The 23735-nt window shown below is 39.3% G+C and overlaps 1 protein-coding gene across 11 annotated transcripts in view; it reads right to left on the bottom strand.

The window, feature by feature from the left end:
• SCN8A (sodium voltage-gated channel alpha subunit 8) overlaps positions 1 to 8617 on the bottom strand; it is a 172229-nt gene extending 163612 nt beyond the window's left edge. For 3 of the 11 annotated variants that reach the window (XM_039862217.1, XM_039862213.1, XM_039862220.1), the window contains exon 1: positions 8193 to 8318. The gene's annotated coding sequence lies outside the window, so the exon portion shown is untranslated. Of the gene's footprint in view, positions 1 to 5909; positions 5990 to 8192; positions 8319 to 8491 lie in introns of those variants that run through there. The other 8 variants (XM_039862210.1, XM_039862215.1, XM_039862216.1 and 5 more) reach the window with 6 other exon arrangements.
• Between the last annotated feature and the right edge of the window lie 15118 nt (positions 8618 to 23735).

The raw sequence follows: 23735 nt of genomic DNA on the forward strand, positions 1-23735 counted from the left end.
GCTCTACACAACCATTTTGTAAAGCCCAGCTCAAATCATACTTCTTCCATCAACCTGTCTCTGATCATACCAGCTTGAAGCTCTCTCCTTTCTAAAAAATCAATTTACTTATTTTCTATACCACTTGTGTGGCAATTAAACCCTTTTCAACTGTTATCATGAATGATTCAAAAACCTTTTATTAAATATTGTATTTATATTTTATCAAATAAGTTCCTAGAACATAAAGCCTGTCTTTTCTATATCTTTCAGTGACTGTCACAATGCCTCACCCTTAGTTGCTACTCAGTAAATATTTGTTGATTGGTGTGGTCAAGATATGTGATTTATAACTCCTTAAAGAAAGCAAAAGTTCTATGTGTGTTAGTTCTATGTGAAAACTAACAGTTCTCAAGGTCATATCTTCCTCTGTACTTTTATTTTTCATAGATGATTCTCAAACAGAAACTCAAAAATACAATGTAGTTAGTAGAAAGGATTGTTTTGGCCCAAACTAACATTTTACTTTAAATAAGCCAAGAAACTAGACTATAAATTTCACTAAGAAAAATAAAACATAAAGGATTATCTATACCAAAAGGAAAGGGGGGAATTAATTGATCTAAGATGATCCAGAATGAGTTAAAATTCTTAAACTATTTTAACAGTCTTCCTCCAAAGACAATGGAAACAACTGTATCTGGGGTAAGAGGAGAGAATGTATATAGGTGCATATACATACGTACGTAGAAAAGGATAAAGAGAAACTGGTAACTAACTGTAGTTGCCTTTATGGAGAACATACTAGGTGACTGGAAGACAGTATAAGAAGACTTAACATCGAAGCTTCTAATTTTTGAACCCTGTGCTGTTAACTATGCAAACACATAAATTTAGAAGATATACTTTATGACACAGAATGGAAGAGATACATTAATATTTAAAAAACAAAACACCTTCCTAAAGTTCCACGCCCTATCCAGATCAGGATAATTCTCGTTCAGTAGTATACAGAGATGTATCCAAGGGAATCTGCATAGAGAAGAGAATTCCTTCTCTTAAAATACCAACAGTTCCCTAAATTCACATCCAAATTCCCCTGTCCCTTTTCACTGCAGCCATTCTTTCACTCTCACTCTCCGCTCCAATGATTCCTCACACTCCCAATACTTACTTCCCTATCACAACACAAATATTTTACAATGCCTTATTTGCTTCGAGCCATTTTTCCCAGAAACAAGACATTTCTCCTCTTAAGTCTTCACCAAAAGCTTAGGAAATCCAATTGAGAATTCCATAGCAAATGAGATTCCTGGGTATTTTGACCTTTGAAAAAGCTCCACCAGTCACATTTGCAACCAGCTCAATTTTTTTCTCTGCAATTTAATAATGCATCAATTTGTTTTCATTTAAAAGCATTTTATTTAGCTTCTTATTAAGACAAAGAGACACTAGTGAATATGAAGTGAAAGCCTGTTGCATTATCCTTAATTGACGAAGAATTCCTCCTGAAACAAGAAACTAACGATGTAATAAATTAAGCCTGATTTATTTGTGGGGCTGTCGCTCAGTAAAATGAAGGGAAAATGCTATTTCACACTGGCTTTTGGCAGACATTAAGCTTCTAGAGGCTCAGCGTTCAACTGTCTGTACAATTAAAATAAGAAGAGAATAAGAAAGGAGAAATAATTAGCTGCTTTTTCATTGATACAGTAGTTGCGATCTCTTCCTTTATCAACCATTTAAAAATTTAAAGTAATATTTTAATTGTGACTTTTTCTCCCTTCTCAAGTTCACTCTGGTAAATATCAATTAAATACCAAAAATGCAAAAAAGAAGAAGCAAATAAATGACATACATAATTCACAGCCTAGATAACCCATCCTTGGATAAATAAGCATTCACTATATTTCTCTAATGTTCTTACTCCCCAGAAACCCAAAAGATTTTACAGCATAAAAACTGCACTAATTAACCGACATGAAAGGAGCCTGTTAATATGTCTTCTGAGGGATTTCGGTGCTTTCCATTTCCAGACCCTGGGACAAACTCAATAAACACAAGATACCTCTCTCTATCAGCAATGGTGCATGTACAAGTGCTCCAAACCTCTTCAGCTAACATTTTAGTCATCCTAACCCAATAGACTCCTTCCAGGATGAAGAGGGTTTCAGTCTCAAACTAAGAGGTCCTCTTAGACCCTAAGGCTCCCAGTGTTTTTTTAATTCCACTCTCCTCAAGTTGACACATCTCCACATACCTAAGGGAAATCTTAACTAGTATCCTCTTTCATCTTTGCTCTTCTAGCCCGAGCCTCCCAGTACTTTTTCTGCTTCAATGCTCACATCCCTGCCGGCATCAGTCCCCAGTATACTGTTCTTCTCCAAGTTCTATGCCAAGTTCAGCCTTGCATAAGCAAAGAAGTCCAGGTGGTAGTGGTCAAAATTCCCCTGTGGTCCTAGTTATAAGTTATGTTGGCAATATGAGAGCATTTATCAGTAGCCAAGTGTATATATTTATTTGCAAAAGAAAAGGCAAAAAGATAGGCAGACACCAAGATATGATGACCTTCTAAAAAGTCGCTAGGATAACTACAGAAACAAAACGAGTACATTACTTTAATGCCTTCTATTTTCATCCATATTCTATTTGTTGATAAATTTTCTGTTCATGTTTCCTCATCCTTCCTGCTTCCAAGACGCTCTCCTTCAAAAGTACTTTTGCTCTCCTTCTGCCTATCCCAGAATCTTTCACTATGCCCACTCACTAAGATATGTTTAGCTACCTAGGATAATGATAATTTCTTAAAATAAAGCCAAAATTGTTCACATTCTTGATTATATGAACACCAGAATATAATACCATTTAATGGGAAAAAATCTTTAAGCATGAGTCAACCAACCTGGACACCCATCTCCACATCACCATTTAATTAATGGTCCTACAGCCTTGGACAACTCACCTAAGCACCAGGATTCTTACTCAGATTCTTCGGCTATAAAATGGGTAGAATAATATTTGTCTTACCTAACTCAACTATTAACTGACAGAAAGATTTTTAAAGCTTTTATAAACAGACAAACATAGAGTAATAATTAACAAAGGTAAATGGTTAGCCATGAGATCTAAACGTATGAGACCCAATCAAATAAAGCAGTTCAAAGACTATATAACGGAAAAAAACCTAGAATGGTGCTGAAGACAGAGCAACTCCAAACTTGTATAGTCACTTACTATATTAAAATATCCAGCCCAAGGAAGAAAAAAGGGGAGCCTCAGCCTTTGGGCCCATTTCACCTTCAAGTCCCAGGCTATAGCCAAAAAGAGCCCAGTTGCCTGCCAATTGGTGAGTGCCAAGGTTTTCCTTTTTGGTATAGTCCTATTCTAGATAGTTTGGGAATGAATGAGGAAAGAGTTACTCTGATAACTGCATTTGCACTGTGGTGGTGGAGATCAGCACTGCAGTTTTACAGTAAAACTTTTCTCCATTTAGACTAGCTATGTCCACCCCCAAGTCAGGGCACCTGCGATTCTATCCTCCATGCCAGACTGAAGATAAAGCAACCATCTGCTTTTCAGACTACTGAAATTTAATAGTTCGTATATATACTCTATCAAATACGCATATAAATACACACTAAGCTGCTAAATCCCCAGACAGAAAGGAGCTAATATATAGTGAGCTCCGTATGTCAGAAACCATAAGGAAACAGAGATTTCATTTAATCCTCACAAACACCCTGAAATGTAAGTATTATTATTCCTACTTTTATAGATGAGAACACTGAAGCTCAGATAGATTAAATAACTTGCCCAAGGTCACAAAGCTAATAAGTAGCAGAGTCAAGGCTTGACCTTAGTTTTGCCTAACTCCAAAGCCCACACTGCTTCTGGCATTTTCTTCTCAATGGTATAACGACGGCAAACTTCTTGGGTCTTCATTTTACATTAATTCTTGACATAGTACTTAACTGCATGTCCTGGTTATATTTTTATAACTTCATGAGGGGATAGAGAAAAAATGTCCATAAAATTTCTTTGTGTTCTCCTTTCCTGCATTTACTTCCTATTCCTGCACAAACTATTGTTTTAGGCTGAATCACTGGGTTAGACCTCATAGTCTGAAATACATTTCAGCAACTAATATACCTAAAGGGTGAATGTTCTATTTCCTTCATTTAACACTTTAATAGCCATAGTTTTTGAGCATGGTATCATTTTCTAAGCTGGTTCTTGCCATTTAAAGAGTGTTAGCGCCTACAATGCCTCATACACAGTAGGTGCAGAGGGAAAATATTTGTTGATTCACTGACTGAGGAAGGTTTCTTTATTCCTCTAGTTAACTTGCTATATTTAAATCAAGAGACTTTATAGGAGTCCAACTCTAAGAATGAATTCTTTCACATTAGATAATTTTTTGGAAACTTTAAAAATGATTCAGAAAAAAGGTAAATTGAAATATAAAAATCTAGTGTTTAAGTCCCTAAGTAACTAACTAATGGACTATGAACTTAAAGAGTTTTAAGGCTCGGTTTAAAAATACTGTTATTCTCAAAATAAGTGAACAAACAAAACAGAAACGAACTCATGGATACAGAGAACTGATGGTTGCCAGATGTGCGGTTGAGGAGATGGGTGAAAAAGGTGAACAGATTAAGGAATACAAATTGCCAGTTATAAAAGTCACGGGGATGTACAGCATAGAAAATATAGTCAATAATATTATAATAACTATGTATGGTGTCAGGTGGGTATGAGACTTACTGGGGTGATCACTTTACAAATTATATAAATGTCTAATCACTATGTTGTACACCTGAAACTAATATAATATTGTATGTCAACTGTAATTGACACAGTAAAACACAGATAGCTTTTGCGTAGGGTGGTAAGACTTTTTTTCATTTTTTAAATATGACAAAATTTTTCTGCAATAAGTATGTCATTTTTATAATTATGGAAACTGACCCCACTCTGCATAAACTATATATTTTAATACTTTTTATACAGTGTGTTTATTTTCTCAGACATAATCCACAGAAATTAAGTATTCATTAATCCATGTGTGTGTCTCTAGAACAACTTATTATATAATAACACATTAAAAATTTTTTTTTCCATCCCTAGAATGCTTTTCTTGCTTTCGGTGGATATGTCCCTATCTTTGTGTTTTTTCAAGCAGGTACAGGTTTCTTATATACTCTCCATAGAACACTAATTTTCAATCTTGTCTTGATAACAAACACAAGTATGACATTTACCCCTGATATAGTCCCAGTTTGTCTTCTAACTTTATGTATGTTACCTTTTCAGTGATGTTAAAGCACTTTGATCAAAGTGGAATGAGCTACTTTATTTGGTAGTAAGTTCCCTACCAATGGAAATATTTAAAGCAGAAATATCTCATAAGGGGATTCCTGAGTAGGAGGTTGTACAAGCTGAAATTTATGGCCCCCTTCCTAGTCTAAGATTTTAAAATAATTTTTTTGACAAGTCTACTTTAGTGATATAATGGATCACATACAGGCCTCTGTTGAGTTCTTTTCCCCAGCTCACTGTTTATATCAACCCAGAGAAGATGTCCTTCTGATCCAGGTTAATTTAGTGAGCTTTCTGATTACTCCCTGTGGAGACCAATTCCTATAATATTAACAGTTTCTTGCTTTTTGAAATTATTAAAATGTGCTGGAAAAATGCTGTCAGCAAAATGTCACTGTATAACTTACACATGGATCTGCTGTAGCCGGTAAAACTGCCTCTATGAGGGACAGCCAAAATGAAGAATTATGTGGGAGTAATAAAATATGATAACTAGGCCTGCAACGTCAAATATAAACCCAGCTGCGTATGCACACACACATCTACAGGAAAGCCTGCTAATAATAAAAGCAAAGAAAAGCCCAAATCATGTTCAGCATGTATACACTTACTTCACCACAGGACTGGTCAGGGAACTGTCCTTTCAGCACCACATCCAGAAACCCTGGTGCAAGCCTAAACACAGGCAACCAAAGCTGACTGGTAAGAAAAATTTGTTAATGCTCCTACAAAGAAAGCAACAAGCAACTGCATACTGTTTGTTTTTAAGCATGCTATATTCTAATTCATAATCCTTTATTAATTTAAAATAAAATCCTTCAAATATTTTGATAAAAGCTGACAAAAACTCCAAATGAAAACCAAAGGTATACTAAATCAGCCTCTAGAACTCAACCAAAGGAACCAATAACTGGCCTGCACTATTAAGAATTGCTTTGCAATACCCACCACCGGCCCTACTAAGAAATACAACACATTTACACATACCCTGAATCAGATGTTCAAAGAACATGGAACATGCTTGAAGTCCTCTCTAGGGAGAACCTCAATTTCTAGGACAGAGAATGCTTGCTGAATACCAAACCATTACTACCACCCCCCTTCTGAGCAATCAAATTCTCTTTCAGGGAGAATTGAAGGCCTTATGGGTCATGAGTTCCAAAGGAAAAATGCTGCAGTATTTCAAGAACCAGGTTACAGGCAATGTGCTACAAAGCTTTCAGCATTTTAAGTCTGATTCCCCAGAGATCCCTACCAGGATGGTATCCGGTGGTAATGTTCTCCATTTGCATTACACATCAAAAAAGGGGCGGAGGGAAGCCCCCTTCTCCCAAATACCTTCTAATGCACGTGTAGAAAAGAGAAGTACAGAGCTCCTGAAACAGTGAAAAACTACCACACCCGAAATCTCCCTTGGAAATCTAAAACAACCCCGAGCCCTAACACATCGCTACCTCTCTAAAGGATCTCCAGGTTCGAACTTGAGAAACAGTTATAAAATGCACTCTCCCCCTTTGCCCCCAAAGCCGTCACCCACACTCCCTGATTCCATCCCTGCTTCTCTGGTGCCCACTGTGCATTAAAAACAGTTTTCCCTGTAAGCAAAGCTTGCTCCATGTTACTTATTTCTCCCATCCCCTGAATTGGCCAGATGTAATGCAAAGTTTCTTTTACTCCTACCCCCAACAGAAGACATCCTTTTATTATAAACACTGATGCTGAATTTTGGAATCTCCGGATATAAAATGTATTCCCCCATGTTTCAAAAACTGCAGTGTAAGTGAGGAAGAGGGCACAGGGTGGAGTTGTTGGAAGGAATGCATGGTTTGAAGATAATAATAAATGCATATTTATCAGACTGAAAAATGATTACCACTCCACATCATCTCCAAGCTGGTGCCCCGGAAGGGGTCTGAAAGCCCTGGCTAACCCCTGGAAAGTTAACTGCCAAGTCTTCACCAGTGGTTGCTGGGGGCACGGAGGGGATGGAGCTGAGCTCTCAGGAAAAATGCAGAGGCTTTGCAGTCCCCCAAGTACCTACAGAGAACTAGAGAAGAGGGGTCCACGCCTGTGGAGCTGGGCAGTCCCCTATGCCCAACGCAAACAAGAAGCCCACGGTGCTGCCTGTGGTGGTGAGGTGGGGGAGGGAAGGGAGAGAGGAGGACAGGAACAAGCTCTGCATCGGGTGGCATGGGGGTGGGGTGGGGGGGGGATATTCTGAAAGTGATGTACTCCCTAATGCAGGAATCCTAGCCTTCCCAGGAAGGTCCTGGGTGCCCCTAACACAGCCCCAGAGCACCCTGTCGGAAGGGGTCCAGACACATCCGAGTAAAGGACAGGGAGAGTCCTGGCTGCCCTAAGAACCCCAGGCTTCTGCAGTTGGTAACAATCTGGAGCCACATGGGGAGATGGATGCAGTAAGATATGGGGGAGGGAGTAGACCTGAGGGGCTACTGTAGGAAGATCCCGACAGCGCTGCCCTTCCCAGTACAACCCGGCGAGGGGCCTCCGACTCTTCCCGAGCCCTGGGAGATGGGGCGGCGGAGGAGTGGGGGAGGAGGGAGCGCCGCACTACCAAAGAGGCGCTGAGGCCAGGGTCCCCCAATGCAGGCAAGAGACGAGGAGAGCGAGGATGTATGGGGATGGGGGCCGGTGATCCTCAATTTTCCTCAGCGACCCCCGGTAAACATGGGAGAAGGAAGCAAGACTTCCAAACATCTGTCCAAAACAGGGAGGGCAGAAGCCCAGCTCCATGGCCCCTGGAGCCCCACCGCGCACGCTGCGGCAAAGCCCCTGACTGGAGATGGGCGAGCCCCGCTCCAGGGTCCCGAAACCAGAGGGGGAACCCAGCGGGCGAGGAGCGGCAGCAGGGCGGGGTCTCTGGGGCGACTTACGGCAGCGGCGGCGAAGGAGGCAGCGGCGGCCCTAGTGCGGAGCCCGGGAGGCGCGGCCGGACTGCAGAGGCGCCGAGGCTGCGGCGGGCGGGACTGCGGTGGGCGCCATCTTGGAGCGCTCCCCGCGCCCGCCCCCCGCACCGCCCGAGTTCTTGCATAATTGATGACTCGCGCCCGCTGCGCGCCCCCGCGCGCGCCCCCGCCGCCGGGCCCCCGCGCCGACCCCCGGCGCGCGCCCCTCGCCAGCCCCGGCCCCCGCCCGCGCGCGCCGGCCCCCCTCCCGCCTGCGGTCCACCTACCCCTGCAGGGCGCGCCCGCTCACCCGCAGCGCACCCGACGCCCGCCCGCTTGCTTGCTGGCTCTCAGGCGGGCGTCCCCGCGCCGCCCGGACCGGATCCAGGGCGAGCGAGCAGGGCGCCGGCAGGGGGCGCCGCTCCTGAGCGACTCGCGAGCGTCCCCGGGCCCGCCTCCTCGACGCCCCCGCGGAGCCGAGCGGGAGGGGCCCCGGCCTGGGCGCCGGGACGTGGCCGCGGGGCTTCGGCCAGCTGCCCGCCAGCCAGTTCTTGGGTGTTGAAAGCCAAAAGGTTCTATATGGACTCGAGTGCCGCGTGACCCTGTAAGTGCCAAGTCTTACCTTTCTCCTGAGCGGCAATCGCAGAAGGAAATACTAGGTAATATTGCCATGGTCAGTTGTTGGAGTTTCAGATATCTATAAACACAACTCAATTTACATGATCTTCATCGGACTGAAAAAAAAAAAAAAAAACGCAATTGAAATTTTGTGATTCAGTGGACAGGGCCCTGATTTGAGGAGTAGGGAGACATAGCTTCTCTGACAGCCCAACCTCTGAAACTGTGTAAAGATCACCTTAATCTGTTTGAACCTCAGTTTGTCCATCTGTAAAGTAGGCATGAGCATTTGAACCGCTTACGCCACACTCTCTTACGAGGACCTAGATAATGAATGTGAGAACTCTTAGCATTTTGTTGTGCTTCTCTTCTATATATTTCTTTCTACCACAAGTTCATAGTTAAGAGTGAGAGTATGGTCAGGCTGCCACTTACTTGCCTTGGACATGATCAAACTCCTACGCTTCAGTGTTCTTGTCTGTAAAAGGGAACAATCAAAAGAGAACAAACCTGACGGGTTTGTTATAATTAAAAAAGAGAACGCATTTCACACATTTACAACACAACCTAGCACACAGTATGCCTATCACGTGGTATGCATACTGCATACATAGCTTTCCTGAGGTGTAATTGTCATACGATAAACTACGCATGTTTAGAGTGAACAATTTTGCCATCTGTATACATGTATGAAACTATCACCATCATCAAGGTAATGAACATACCCATCACTGCCAGAAGTTTCCCCATGCCTCTGTAATCCCTCCATGCATCACTCTCCCACGCTCACTCCTTTTCCAGGCAACCACTAATATTTCCATTACTGTGTGTTAGTTTGCATTTTCCAGAACTTTAAACAAATGGAATCATACCATATGTACTCTTCTTGTAGCTTCTTCCACTCATGCTTATTTTGAGATTAATCTGTTGTCAATTATTCAGTTTTCTATCAATAGCTCACTCCTTTTTATTGCTGAGTAGTATTCATTATAGAGATATACCACAATTTGTTTATCCAGTCACCTGTTGATGACATCTAGGTTATTTCCAGTTTTTGCCTATTACAAATAAAGCTGTTATGAGTATTTGTATGCAACTCTGTATGGACATATGCTTTCATTTCTCTTGGGTATAAATATCTAGGAATGGAATTACTGAGTCCTACCTATCGTAGCTGTATATTTAACATATTAGGAAGGGGCCAAACTGCTTTCCAAAGTTGTGGTGCCATTTTACATCCATACTAGAAGTGTGTGAGAGTTTCAGTGGCTCTACATCCTTGACAACATTAGATATGGTCAGTCTTTTTCATTTAAGCCATTCTAACAGTAGTGTTATCTTATTGTGGTTTTGATTGGCATTACCTTAATGACCAAAGATACTGAGCATCTTTTCATGGGCTTGTTTGTCATCAGTAAATCCTCTTTGGTGAAGTGTTCAAGTCTTTTGCCTACTCTTTAAGCTGAATTGTTTGTTTTCTTATTATTGAGTCTTGAGAGATATTTATGTATTCTGGATACAAGTCTTTTATCAGATATATGACTTATAAATATTGTCTCCTAGTGTGGGCATACCTTTTTATTCTTTTAGCAGTGTCTTTCAAAGAGCAGAAATTCTTAATTTTTATGAAGTCTAATTTATTATTTCCTCTTCTATGGGTCATGCTTTTGGAGTTATATCTAAGGGTTTAAAAAATATATCTAATATGTTCCTGCACTTTTTGATTACCCTTGCACCTTGTTAAAAATGAATCAGCCATGTTAAGGGTCTATTTCTGAACTCTCTGTTCTACTTCATTGATCTGTTTGTCTATCTTAACATTAATACTTGATTACTCTAGCTTTAAAATAAATCTTAATGTCAGATAGTGTAAGCCCTCTGACTTGGCTCTTCTTTTCTTAACATTGATTTTGCTCCTCTAGGTCCTTTGCATTTTCATATGAATTTTAGAGTCAACTGGTCAGTGCTAAAATTTCGATAAATTTGCTTATTAGCTGTAGTAGATTTTTTGAGATTCCATCAGGTTTTCTACAGAGACAATCATGTCAACCTGCAAAGAAACACAGTTTTGTTTTTCCATTTACAATCTGAATGCCTTTTATTTCTTTTTCTTGCCTTATTGCACTGGCTAGGACCTCTAGTACAATGTTGAATAGAAATGGAAAGAGCAAACATCTTTGCTTCGTTTCTCATCTTAGGGGGAAAACATTCAATCTTTTATCATTAAGTATGATGTTAGCTATAGGTTTTTCTTAGTTACCTTTATGTTGAAGAAGTTCTCTTCTATTCCTATTTTCCTGAGAGTTTTTTTTATGACCTTTATGTAGCATAATTTGTAAGAAAACCAATGTGTTTTAATGAGAAATTTGAGGTCACAGACTTTTTTAAAAATCCAATCCCATAACATAGAGAAATTCTTTCTTCCTAATAGTCTTGGCTTTCCAAATAATTTTTATTTTTCATTTTTCAAAGCTATGTGGTTGTTACAATCAAGATATATGTCCTCCTTATTAATGCTGCTTTTCCTGAAAGTCAGACTCTTTGGCATTATCATTAGACATTATTTGCCAAACAGTAAGAGGATAGACTTCTGTATTCTTTCTCCAATATTTTAAGAAACGTAGAAATTCAGCTTCATGGGATTACATGGGGTTCAAGTAATAGAATCTGTTACTTTTAAGCTCTAGTTGGCTAAACTTATAAACTTTCAAAATATGAGCATATTTGCTGACTCCATTAGAATCTTTGAAGGCATCAGAAATGTCAAGGATTTCCTTTCACAACTAAGCTCATATCAGGAAAAAATTCAGTACATTGAGAAATGAGTTTCCATTTAGAAAGATGAAAGAGGGATTAGTCTTAGCCAGTGTTGCTCCAGAGGGCAAAATCAAGACCAAAGGTGGGAGTTCCTAGAAGATAGATGTCAGCTCAGTATGAAGAAGGATGTTCTAACAGTGCTGTCAGCAAAACAGACCACCCCTGAGAAAAGGAGCCAAAAGTGTTTGTTCAAGAAGAAACTATAAAATCAGTTGTTTTGGACATTTTGGGAATCAAAGACCCCTTTGAAAATCTGATGACAGCTATGGATCTTTTTCTTTTCAGATAAATTTGCAGATCCATACACACACATACACATATATTAATACACAGCTTTACATTCAAGTGTGAAACTCATTCTCAAATTCCAGGTGAAGAATGCCCAGTGTACACAGATATTTAAAGCATGAGATGAGACCCTGCCTCTTTCCACTCTGAGAGCCTATGATCTGGTTCTGTCCCTATCCTCACCACTACTTTTAGAGGTCACCTAGGTTTTCCTGATGGAAATCCAGCAGAAGTATTTTTCTTCTTTGGATGTTCTGCTTCACTTCTCCTTCTATCTTTTGACCCAATAATAATTTACTTAATCTTCTGTCCCTCATTCCAGACATTACTGCTTCCTCTAAATTTACTGTTCCCTTCAATGGAAACAGGATTTAATCCCTTAGCTTCCTGTGATGCCAGTAGACTCCAGTCTGAAGATTTTATCTCTGAGATTACTCCTAATCTCCTCCTACACTGGCAAGCCCTGCAGAAATATTGGTGATATGGAAGATATCACTCACTCTAGTCTTCCTTTTCACTGCAACCAGCATGAAATCCCCTACAACAATATGCCTCAGGTGTTAGCCTGTGTGGACTTTTGGACTATTGCACTTTTGGTTTATCTTATTTTTGATTTTTCCTGCTTTGTATTGAAGATTTACAAATAATTGACCAACTAATTTCATCAAATTGCATCTACAAGAGCATATCTCATGCCTCAAGGTCAGCATCTGGAACTCCACCAATGGCTCTGCTACGCATCTTATGTAGTAAGTACACTCAACTAGGCATAGTTAAAAGGCAGTATTCATAGTGGTCAGCCACATGGACTGTAGAGCAAGATGTTAAGGACTCAAATCTAAGCATCACTATGTCTTATAATCCTGGGCAAATTATATAATGACTGTGCTTTGGTATCCTTATCTGTTAAACAGAGTTAATGTAGCTCCTATCTCATAATGTTATGAGAAGATTATATTAGTCAGTGTATATAAGTACTTAGAATAAGTTCTACTAGCTACTAAGCACTCTGTAAGTATTAGTTTATTACCCACATGCTCAGAATAGAAGCTTCTATCTTTCCACTCACTTTACTTCTAATGAACCCTAAGTCCTAGGAGCTCATGCTCCCTAATTCCTTTGACTCTATATCTTCCTTTCCAATGTTATTGCCCTAATCATTTCTTGCTGCTACTACGATGACAGGAGTATTGTTAATGGAGTATTGTTAATTCTTGCTCCCTTTCCCAGCCGTGTGACCTTGCAATGTCGTAGAATACGTAGAGCATATTTCCCTGCCTCAGTGACTTTGGATTGAGCTATGTGACCTGCTTAGTTCAATACAAAAGTAGCAGACATTATCCAAGCAGAGGCTCTACATATGCCTGTACACCATTTGTCTTGGTCTCTTGCACTGAGATCTACCAAGAGAAGAGCATGCCCCCAAGTAGTCTCTGGTCCAGGGCTAATGTAGAGACACATTGAACAGACCTGGACCTACCCTGCAGCCTGGAGCCCATACTTGAAAGGCCCAGAGTTCATCTGGAAAATTCTCCTTCCAAAAAGTTAGCTTGAAGTCAGCCTCCTCTAAGAAGTCTCCTTTGACTTTTATTGATGGATGTAGAGGCAGATGAGTTTGGCCCAGTACCTACATCATATTGAAGTTCCTCTTCTCTGTGGACACAGTCTGTGTATGGTAATCCTCATCAAATAAGAAAAACTTTGTTCCTCTGTAGAACATGGCCCCAAGAAGAAATTCTGGAGTCATCTCTGACTACTCTCTTTCTCTCAAATATCACATCTAATCCATCAGCAATTCAGATTCTAACTTGTATCAACATAGCTATCAAGTCATCATTATCTTTCATCTGACTTGTTTCAACAGCCTCTTAGCTGATCTCCTTGTTTCTATTCTGGCTCCTCTTCAGTCTGTTCTCAACTCAGTATCCAGAAGGATCCTTTTAACTACATGTTAGATCAAATTGCTCCACTCAAAAGCCTCTAATAGCAGTGAAAGCAAAATTCTGTACTATGAATTACAAGGCCCCCCATGATGGGCCCCTATCGACTCTAACTTCTCCTTTTGTCTTCATTCACACCGCACGCACACACTGGCCTCACCCATTACTCAGACACACCAGGCACAGTCCTGTCTTGGGGCATTTGCACTTGCTGATCCTTCTGCCTATAGCTCTCCTCCTCCAGATAGCCACAGGGTGTTTCTTTATTTCCTTTAGATGTAAACTCAAATATTTCCTTCTTAATGATACCTTCCCTGGCCATCCTATTCATAATTTCAGCTCCATCCCCACATTTCCAATTCCCATTCTCTGGTTTATTTTTCTCCTTAGCACATGTTGTTATCCACCATACTGTGTATTTTATTTACTTGTTTATTGTCTGACTTTCCAACTAGAACATAAACTCTGAGAGGGCAGGGATTTTTGTCTGCTTTATTCACTGCTTTATTCTCAGTACGTGGAACAGTATCTATCAGGCACTCAAAACAAATATGTAGGATGAATGACAAAAGAAAATTGTAATGGAAAAAAATATATATGGTATTGGCACAGGGTTAGACAAATAGACCATGGAACGGAATGTAAATCCCCAAAACAGACCCCCACATACATGAATCTTTGATGTATGACCACAGGTGGCATTGCAGATCAATGGGGGATTGACAGACTTTTCAATAAATGGTGCTGGAACAATTGGGTAACCACATAGAAAATAATGAAGCTAGACCTCTACTTCCAGGTGAAATAAAGACCTAAATGTGAAAGCTAGAACTATAAAATCTTTGAAAATAATACTGGGAAATAACTATGACTTCAGGGAAAAGAAGGATTTCTTAAGACACAAAAAAGCACTATCTATAAAGGAGAAGATAAATCCAGACCTGATCAAGTTAAGGCTGTCTATTTTTCAAAAGATACCATAATGAACGTGAAAAGACAGGTGTTGGATAAAGAATATATTTGAAATACATATAACTGACACAAATCCAGGATTAAGAGCTACAATCAAGAGTAAAACCATCATTAGAGACTGGGCAAAAGATTTAAATTAGGCACTTCACATGAAAGGGAATCTAAACGGTCAATAAACATATAAAGAGGTAGTTAACCTTATTAATAAACAAAAATTCAAATTAAAACCACAATGAAATGCCTACCGGATTAACAAAAAATAATCGAAGTCTGACAACACCAAATGTTGGCGTAGTGAGGAACAAGAAGAACTTTCATACAACACTGATGGGCACATGAAATGGTACAAGCACTTTGCAAAACAGTATGGCGTTATCTAATTTAAAGACAGGCATATTCCATATCCTGTCAAGTTCACTCTCAGTGAATACCTTAAAGAAACACATGCTCATCTGCACCAGGATATATGGAAAAGAATGTTCATAAAAGCAATGTTTACAGTAATCCAATGTTTTTCAACACTAGAATGACTAAGTGAAATGCAGTATATTCACAGAAAGGACTACTCTACAACAATGAAAATGAACTAACTAGAGCACATGAAACAACATGGATGACTCTCAAACATCATGTTGGACACAGAAGCAAGACACAGTAGATGGGGCTTATTATTCCCTTTATATGAAGTTCAACAACAGATCAACTACTTTACATAACTTAAGAATCAGACATAGGTGGTAAAACAATAAAGAAAAGCAAGGAAATGATTATTACCAAGGTCAGGATAGTGCTTGCCTCTGTGGATGAAGGAAGGAAATTGTAAGAAAGAGACAACTGGAGGGCTTTGGGGAGTTGGCAATGTTCCATTTCTTGACTTGGGTGGTGTTTCACAAGTCTTTGTCTTCTCATTTTCTTGAAAACTGTACTCTCTTTTATGCCCTCTGCTGTATGTATGATGCATTTCATAATAAAATAAAATTTTAAAAAGGAGAAAAAGAAGAGGAAAGCTGGCAGTTGTTTACACTAGAGACAGAAGTTAAAAGGTCTAAGAAAATATAGTTCTGGCAAGAAAATGGAAATATTGGATCACTTAAAAAGGGAGATGTCACATATGTCTGTAGCATAGCTTTGTGATACGGATAATCCTACCATAGGAATTAGGTAAAAATAAGAAAAACCAATTAGTGAAACTGTTTCAAGTGTTCCAGCCAGTGTACAAATACATGCCTAAAAGGTGAGATAAATTAGTAAGAGTCTGAAAGAGTCATTTAAAAATTTTACTTAAGTTTTGAGGGGAAAACTGTATACTGGAGTGATGTATTAATGAAGGTAATACAAACTTTAATAAAGATAAACACTGTACTCTCACTGGCTAAATGGAATAGAATTTCATTTCTCATGTGCCGCCCAGTGCGGGGAAGGGGAGTAAAGTAGCTTTGCTCCACACACAGTCATTCAGAAACTTCCTGGATGTCAACCTCCAGCCTGCAGATCCCACAGGAAGTTTTTATGGTTAGTCCTAGAAGTGATCACATCACTTCTCCCCACATTCCATTGGCTAGAATTTAATCATATAGTCCCACATACCAGGAAGACTGGGAAATATAGTACTTTGCTAGAAGCCACTTCTCATCAACAACTCTACATTCTAGAATGGGAGCATGAGACTTCATTAAACAGCTGGCCTTCACTGCCATAGTGGTATATGTTATTTTAGGAATTTGTAAAGGTTTCAGAATACATATTTTTTGAAGGTCAAGTTTTCATTGTACATCAATTTTAGCATTATTGTAGTACATTGTTCATTCTTCGAACATCATGATGATAAAGACTGGGACTTTGTTTTACCAGTTAAAATACAGAAAATTTTTTTTATCAACCCCTCTTTATATTTTACATAAAGGATGGCATAGTGCACAAAGTGTTCTGCACCTTGCTTTTTATTCACTTAACAGTATAGCTCGGAAATCTTCCCATGTCCTTACATAAAGAGCCTCCTCGTTCTTTGTTATAGCTGCATAGTATTCTGTATGGATGTTTTTGCCATTTCTTTCACTGAGGACTGGTCCTGTATACCCAGTGCTTAGTAGAGTACCTGATACATAGGAGGGTACTTTATAAATTTTGATAAATGAATACCTCTGCCCTCAAGAGGATTGGTACTATGATAAAGCCTATAAACCTAGACATGCAAAAGGCCAAGAACATGATATATAACATTATACATGATATATTCACATTAAACAAGTAATTTATTTAATTAGGTAGTTATTCAGGCAGTTAAGTGGGACATAATGTCTAAGAGCCCAAGTTCTGAAATCAGACCACCTGATTTGCTATGCCAGCTCTACCATTCATTGGGTGTATTACTTGTGTAAGTTATTTATTCTCGCTGTGCCTCTGTTTCTTCATCTTTAAATTGGACCAACTAAATGGGATAATGCATATAAAGCACTTTGCACACTTCTTGACACATCCCCAGCACTCAATACAGGTTAGTTATTATTATAAGATGGAGCTAACGAAGGAAGCCTCATGGGGATGTGTTTCCATGGGGAAGGTGGAAGGTGGCACGGATGGCACAAAGATCTCCTGGGAAGGAATGCAGAGAGCAAAGGTGTAGAGAGGGGATCCACAAGGATGATGTGGGAGATGTCAACAGATTTATAATCGGGGTGTGGATGACCTTCTGAATAGTAATGAAAGAATGAGATAAGTGAGATGTGTACCTTGTAAATTGAAGTTTGTGCTTAATACCAATGTAAGTCAGAGGGATGACATAGTAATATCTCTGTTTCAGGAAGATAATTTTAACAAGCAGTGTTCAGAATGGATGAGACAAGAGAAAGACCAGAAAAAGAGAAAAAAATTAATATCGTGCTCCTACTTTGTGTGGACTTCACAAACTTGATCTTGTTCCATACTCATTCAACTCTATGGTGTAGGTATCATTAGCCCTGCTGTAGAAATAACTGGGCTTGAAGAGGCTTGGTGTATTGTCCATGGTTGGAGAATAGGAACTGGTAAAGTTAAATATAAACCTAAAGTTGTCTGACTCCATAGCAGAGGTGTTCCAGAGCTGACTCATTCAGGCTTGCAAAAGCTGATAGTTAAAATTTCAGGAATTTTGTTAGCATTTGTTAAATACAACCATTATTAAAAATTAACTGATAAAAACTTACAATTAAATAAATTATATTTAGAAGAAGGTAATAAATACTCAAAATTAATCACACCTAATTATTATCACTACCTTTTACTAGTGTCTGTGCTCTTAATGTTATTTACATCTCTTATATCTGTTGGGTGGAAATATTATCTATTGGTGTGCTACTACACATCTCTTCCCATCTCCACATTCAGTAAGATCACATTGATAGCTGGAAATTAGCCATAATGGGAGTATTTACAACACAGCAATTGGTACACACTACATATCGGGGCTTGATTTATCATTTTGTTGATTGTTTAGACTTAAGAAGTGGGAAAGTGTTAATAATATAGACTAAAATATGTGTTGTCTATAGCTGTTACATTTTTCATAACACAAAAACACTGAAGAAAAATTCTTTCAGTGTTAGAAGACTGTTATCTGAATCAGCGAAGAAGTCACTTATGTCATTCACAAATGAGTGAAGTTCCAACATATATCTTTGCCGTTTCACTTTGCTCATATTCACTCACACAAACAAAAATATCAACCAACATTTATGTCAGATTTGTACTTATTTGTTAATTGCAACCAAGTTTGGCTATGGATACAGAATTAGGGAAAAATTTGCAAAAGCATGCTATAGGACTCATTTGGCCAATTGGCTATATGGTAATTTACAACAAAGAGTATTATATGTTTACTATTACTTATAAACTGTGTGCTACGTGTTTTATATCAATCAAATTTATAATATACATATATGGACATTTTTTTCCAAAGAGCCAATTGCTAAACATTCACTAACATTCCACTGCTCTAAGTTATCACATCACCTTGCCTCCCAAGCGAAGAAAGAGACTAGCCATGCTTCTCCATATCAACTTGATGAATACCAGCTTCCATTCAAGCACAATATATTTACTTTAGGAAAACTATGTTATTTTCTTTTGACTTATTCTCTGATTTTCTTCTAGGTCCTTGAAATACATCACAGCTTATTTTCAGCCTAAATTATGCAAGTGTGTAAGACTTCCTCTAACTCTGTAAATAGTAATTTTCTGACTTTGCCTTTCCCTTTAACACACTGATTCATCAATTCTAAGATGCACATTTTTTCACATTTTAACATCTCTGAAATTGAGACACCTCTTACAGTCACTGCTGGCCAGGCAGCAACTGTGTCACTACCTTCACATGTGTGAACTTGGCCAGAGCTATTCCATTGGCATTGCAGTAGATGAGTTTAACTGATGTTTAAAATGTCTTTTAAAAGACTTCTCATTGAAACAAAAGGTTATTGTCACAGAAAGGCTAGGAAACAGAGCAGCAGGGGCAAATTGGTAGTAATAAAGCAAACATTTCACTCGGAAGAATGGCCAAACTGCTAAATTCTCTTGTAAAGTTCAACCAAGAGCTTTACAGGAACTAAGAACAGAAGAGATCCACAATTAGAAGAAATCGTACTCCATTTTGTTCCTGTAATATATGCAAAAACATGTCTATCATAATATTACAAGCCAAGCAAATAAGACAACTGTAGGTAGGAAAAATTGCCAAATTCCTTGGAATAAATCAAGGAAATCTCAAAGCAATGAGAAGCTGATATGACCAATTCATGTGTCCCCCAGGACCATCATTAAGGCATGGTTTTATATTTAATTAGTAACATTTTCCATATAAATGGTTTGTTAAAATAATGGTACAGTGGTATTTGAGATTTGCTGAAATCTGACTACTGGTTTTCCTCTTTCATCCACCATTTTATATCAAATATCATACATTGTTCGCATGTATATCAGGTGTCTTTTATGTTTTGGTGCTTCACTAGAGAAATGCAACAACTACTTTAAAACCAAAAGAAGGCCACCTCCATGTATGATGTGTCCTAACTGTATGATGCCTCTCTTCAGTCTTACTTCCTTTAGAATATAACATAAAATCCAACTTCTCTTTTCAAATAACTTTTAGATTGGTGTATAATACACATCCAAAAAAGTGCAAACATATAAGTACACAGTTAAAAGAATTATCACAAAGTAAACACCACCCAGATAAAGAAATAGGACAATAATAGCACCTCAGAAACCCTCCTCAGTTTCCCCCAGTTGCTAACTCCACTCTGCTCCCCAAAGGTAACCTGCTAACACCGCAGATTAGTTTTTTCCATTTTAAAACTTTATACAAATAGAATGATATAATTTATGTTATTTTACTTTTCAATTCTTTCACTCAATAATACCGTTGTGGGATTTATCAAAATTATCATGTGTAAATTAGCTTACATGTTTTCATGGCCGTATATTATTTTATTGCATGAATATACCGTGACTCTATTCTACTGATGATCAACATTTGGGTCGTTTTCATTTTAGGGCTATTTTGAATAGTGCTGCTATATTTTGAATAGTGCTGTTATAAACATTCTTAAGTCTGTCTTTTCATGCACATATGAATGTATTTCTGTTAGGTATATATCTAGGAGTGGATTTAGTCAATAAGAGGATATGCATATGTTCAATTTTAGTAGATACTGCCAAATGCCTTTGATTTATGACAAAGTTATCCACTGCAGAGCCACAGGAAAAGGGTGGTTTTTAAAACAATTGAAATTTTGTCCTTACTTCATATCATACATAAAAACCAATTCCAGGTGGATTTCAAATCTAAATGTGAATTTAAAAAATGCTAAAGCTTCCTTGAGAAAATTTAAGAGAATATACAGAAAACATTTGAGAAAACACTTGACTTCTTAAAGTCCCATGAATGCTGCCTCAGGCCTTCTTACCACTAATGTAACAAGCACATTTAGCTCAAGCAAACTGTAAGAATGAAAAATTTCAAAAAATACCACGCTTTGAAGATGGTGTAGAAGGCAAACGCTGTGCTTGCCTTCTCTCACAACCACATCAAAATAACAACAGAAATACAGAACAGCTATCATTGGGAGTCACCTGAGATCTGGCTGAACAGAAGTCCTACAACTGGGGACATACAGAAGATGCCACCTTGAGACTTGTAGGAGGGGCGCAGACACGAAATGGGCAGATCCCACAACCACGTGTGGAGGTTGAGAATCAGGAGGGATATCTTAGCTGCAGACATCTAACCTGAGGAGTGAGGGGACCCAGCTCCATACTGGGCTCCCCAGCCCAGGGTTCCAGTGGCAGAAAGAGAAGTCTCCACAACTTCTGGCTGTGAAAACCAATGGAGATTGTGGCTGAGGAAGACAAGCTGCAGGAGTCATGTTTCTCTTAAAAGGCCCATGTGCAGACTTACTCAGTAATGGAATCACTTGCTCTGAGCTCCAGCACTGAGGCAGCTGCTCAAAGAGTGCCAGGGACATACTGGGAGGAATTGAGTTGTCTGGCTTTAGGACAAGGGCTGGAGGGATGGCTTTCTCCCAGACAGAAGTGCTGACAGAATCCATTGTTCTTTTGTTGAGCCCTCCCTGCTCCCAGTGTGCAGATGCAGGTAGCCGCCATATCTGAGTCTCTATCAACCTGGATAACACAGGTCACTCCACCCAAATGATTCCCTGAGACCCCACACCTCTCAACTTGTGGGCCCACCCAAGCCGCCTACAGCAGGTTGATCCATACAAATGGCCTGTCCTGGCATGTGCTACAGACTTTCGTAAAATTTCTGAGGTTCACAAAACCCAAAGAAGCAGCATCTGGCCTTGGTGTGCCCCATACTTCTTGTTGAGCAGTCCCAAGCCTGGCACTAGCTATAGCCAGCCTTGATTCCTGGCTTGGCCTCTCAAGGTACCTCACCTCTAAGCCCAGCACGGATGGCAGCCATCTGCAGATTGCTTGGTGATTCTTGTCAGGTGGCCCTTGGCAGTGTACAGGCTGCGGCTGAACTTGGCCTGCAGCTGGGCCACTCCCAAGAAGCCCTTGGGCCGGCACGCCCAGGGACCAGCTTTGACCAAAGCTGTAGTGCCACCCAGGGAGCATTTGAGGAGGACACACTCAAAGAGGCACTAGAGCTCTGCTAAAGTGAATTCTGCTCCATAGAGTCAGCCTCTCACCAGCCAATCCTCACAGCCAATCAGCCTGAGGTTAAATCTCTCCCATTGAGGTGTAAACAGAACCAAAGCTCAACTACAACAGGAGAGTATATACAACCCATTCAAGGGACACACCTTGAGCACCTGGCTCAGGTGACCAGAAGATTGCTTCGCTGGGCCCCACAGGATACCTACTACATAAAGCCACTCTATTAAGCCCAGGAGACTTAGGAGCCCTACCTAAGACAGAAATAAACACAGAGAAGTAGCCAAAATGGGGAAACAAAGCTCTAGAAGAAAGCTCTAGAAAAAGAACTAAACGAAATGGAGATAAGCAATCTACCAGATACAGAGTTCAAAACACTGATTATAAGGATGTTCCGTGAATTTAGGGAAGAAGTAGATGAATTCAGTTAAAATTTTAACAAAGATATAGAAAACAAAAAAGGAGATAGAAAACTTTAAAAAGAACCAATCGGAAATGCTCGACCCGGATGTCCTCCTATGGCCACCATACCAGTCTTGGGTACTGTCCCACTGATGGAGTGGCTGTGGAGATGGGGGTACTGTCTGGGATCCCCTTGAAACATCTAGTGTATACTGATGCTCGAAAATGGTGGGGTAGGGAATCCCATTGTTTTACACATTGAGGAAAAAGAAGAAAGAACAATTAAAATAATCCCAAGTCTTAAAAGGTGGTATTTTATTTTAGGCACAGAAGAACTTTATTATTTAATATTTCAGCACTGAATATGACCATCTTAGTGACAAGAACTTGGATACAGTTTTATGTCCCTTTTTCAGAATATTCTTTTTTAAAAATATTTTTTTATTTTTCAATTATAGTTAGCATACAATATTATATTAGTTTCAGGTGTACAACCTCATGATTAGACATTTATGTAATTTACAAAATGATCACCCCAATAAATCTAATACCCATCTGACACCCTACATAGTTATTACAATATTATTGACTATATTCCTTATGCTATACTTTACACCCCCATGACTATTGTGTAACTACCAATTTGTACTTCTTAATCCTGTCCCCTTTTTACCAACTCCTCCAACCCCTCTACCATCTGGCAAGCCTCAAAATGTTCTCTGTATCTATGAGTTTGTTTCTGTTTTGTTTGTTTATTTGTTTCTTACATTCCACATGTAAGTAAGATCATATGGTATTGTGGGTCTCGCCGTCTTTCAGCCAGGAGAGAGGAAAAAAAGGACCCAGGGAACTCATTCATGCTCAGTCTTTTTAAGGGCAGGAACTTGGGAGTGTCTTATATCACTTCTACTTATAAATCATTGGACCGAACTCAGTCAATAGATGCATTTGGCTGCAAAAAAAGGCTAGGAAATGTAGGTTTACCTGGTGACCTCTGTAATTTTGGAAGAAAGGGAGAATAGATATTAGGGGACAGCAAGAATCTCCATCTCCTCACTTCCCTCTTTCCAGCTCATGTCTAACATAACAGTATAAAAATGCAAATTTTTGCTAGGAAAAAAAACAACAAAGTGATACACTACAAAGAAAGACTTTTAAAAATAATAAAGATTGGCAACTTGTAGTGCCAGAAAGCAAGGAGCACTCAAAAAAAAAAAAAAGAAAGATGAATAACCAACAGAGACACAGGAACCAATTTGAATGCGCTCCCAATGACCAAAGCTGGAACAATTTGAGCAACAAAATAAATAGCACAGTATTAGACCACAACCGAAAGTATAGAATA

Source organism: Pteropus medius, unplaced genomic scaffold (genome assembly GCF_902729225.1).
Source record: "Pteropus medius unplaced genomic scaffold, Ma_sr-lr_union100, whole genome shotgun sequence".
In the NCBI taxonomy this organism is placed as follows: domain Eukaryota; kingdom Metazoa; phylum Chordata; class Mammalia; order Chiroptera; family Pteropodidae; genus Pteropus; species Pteropus medius.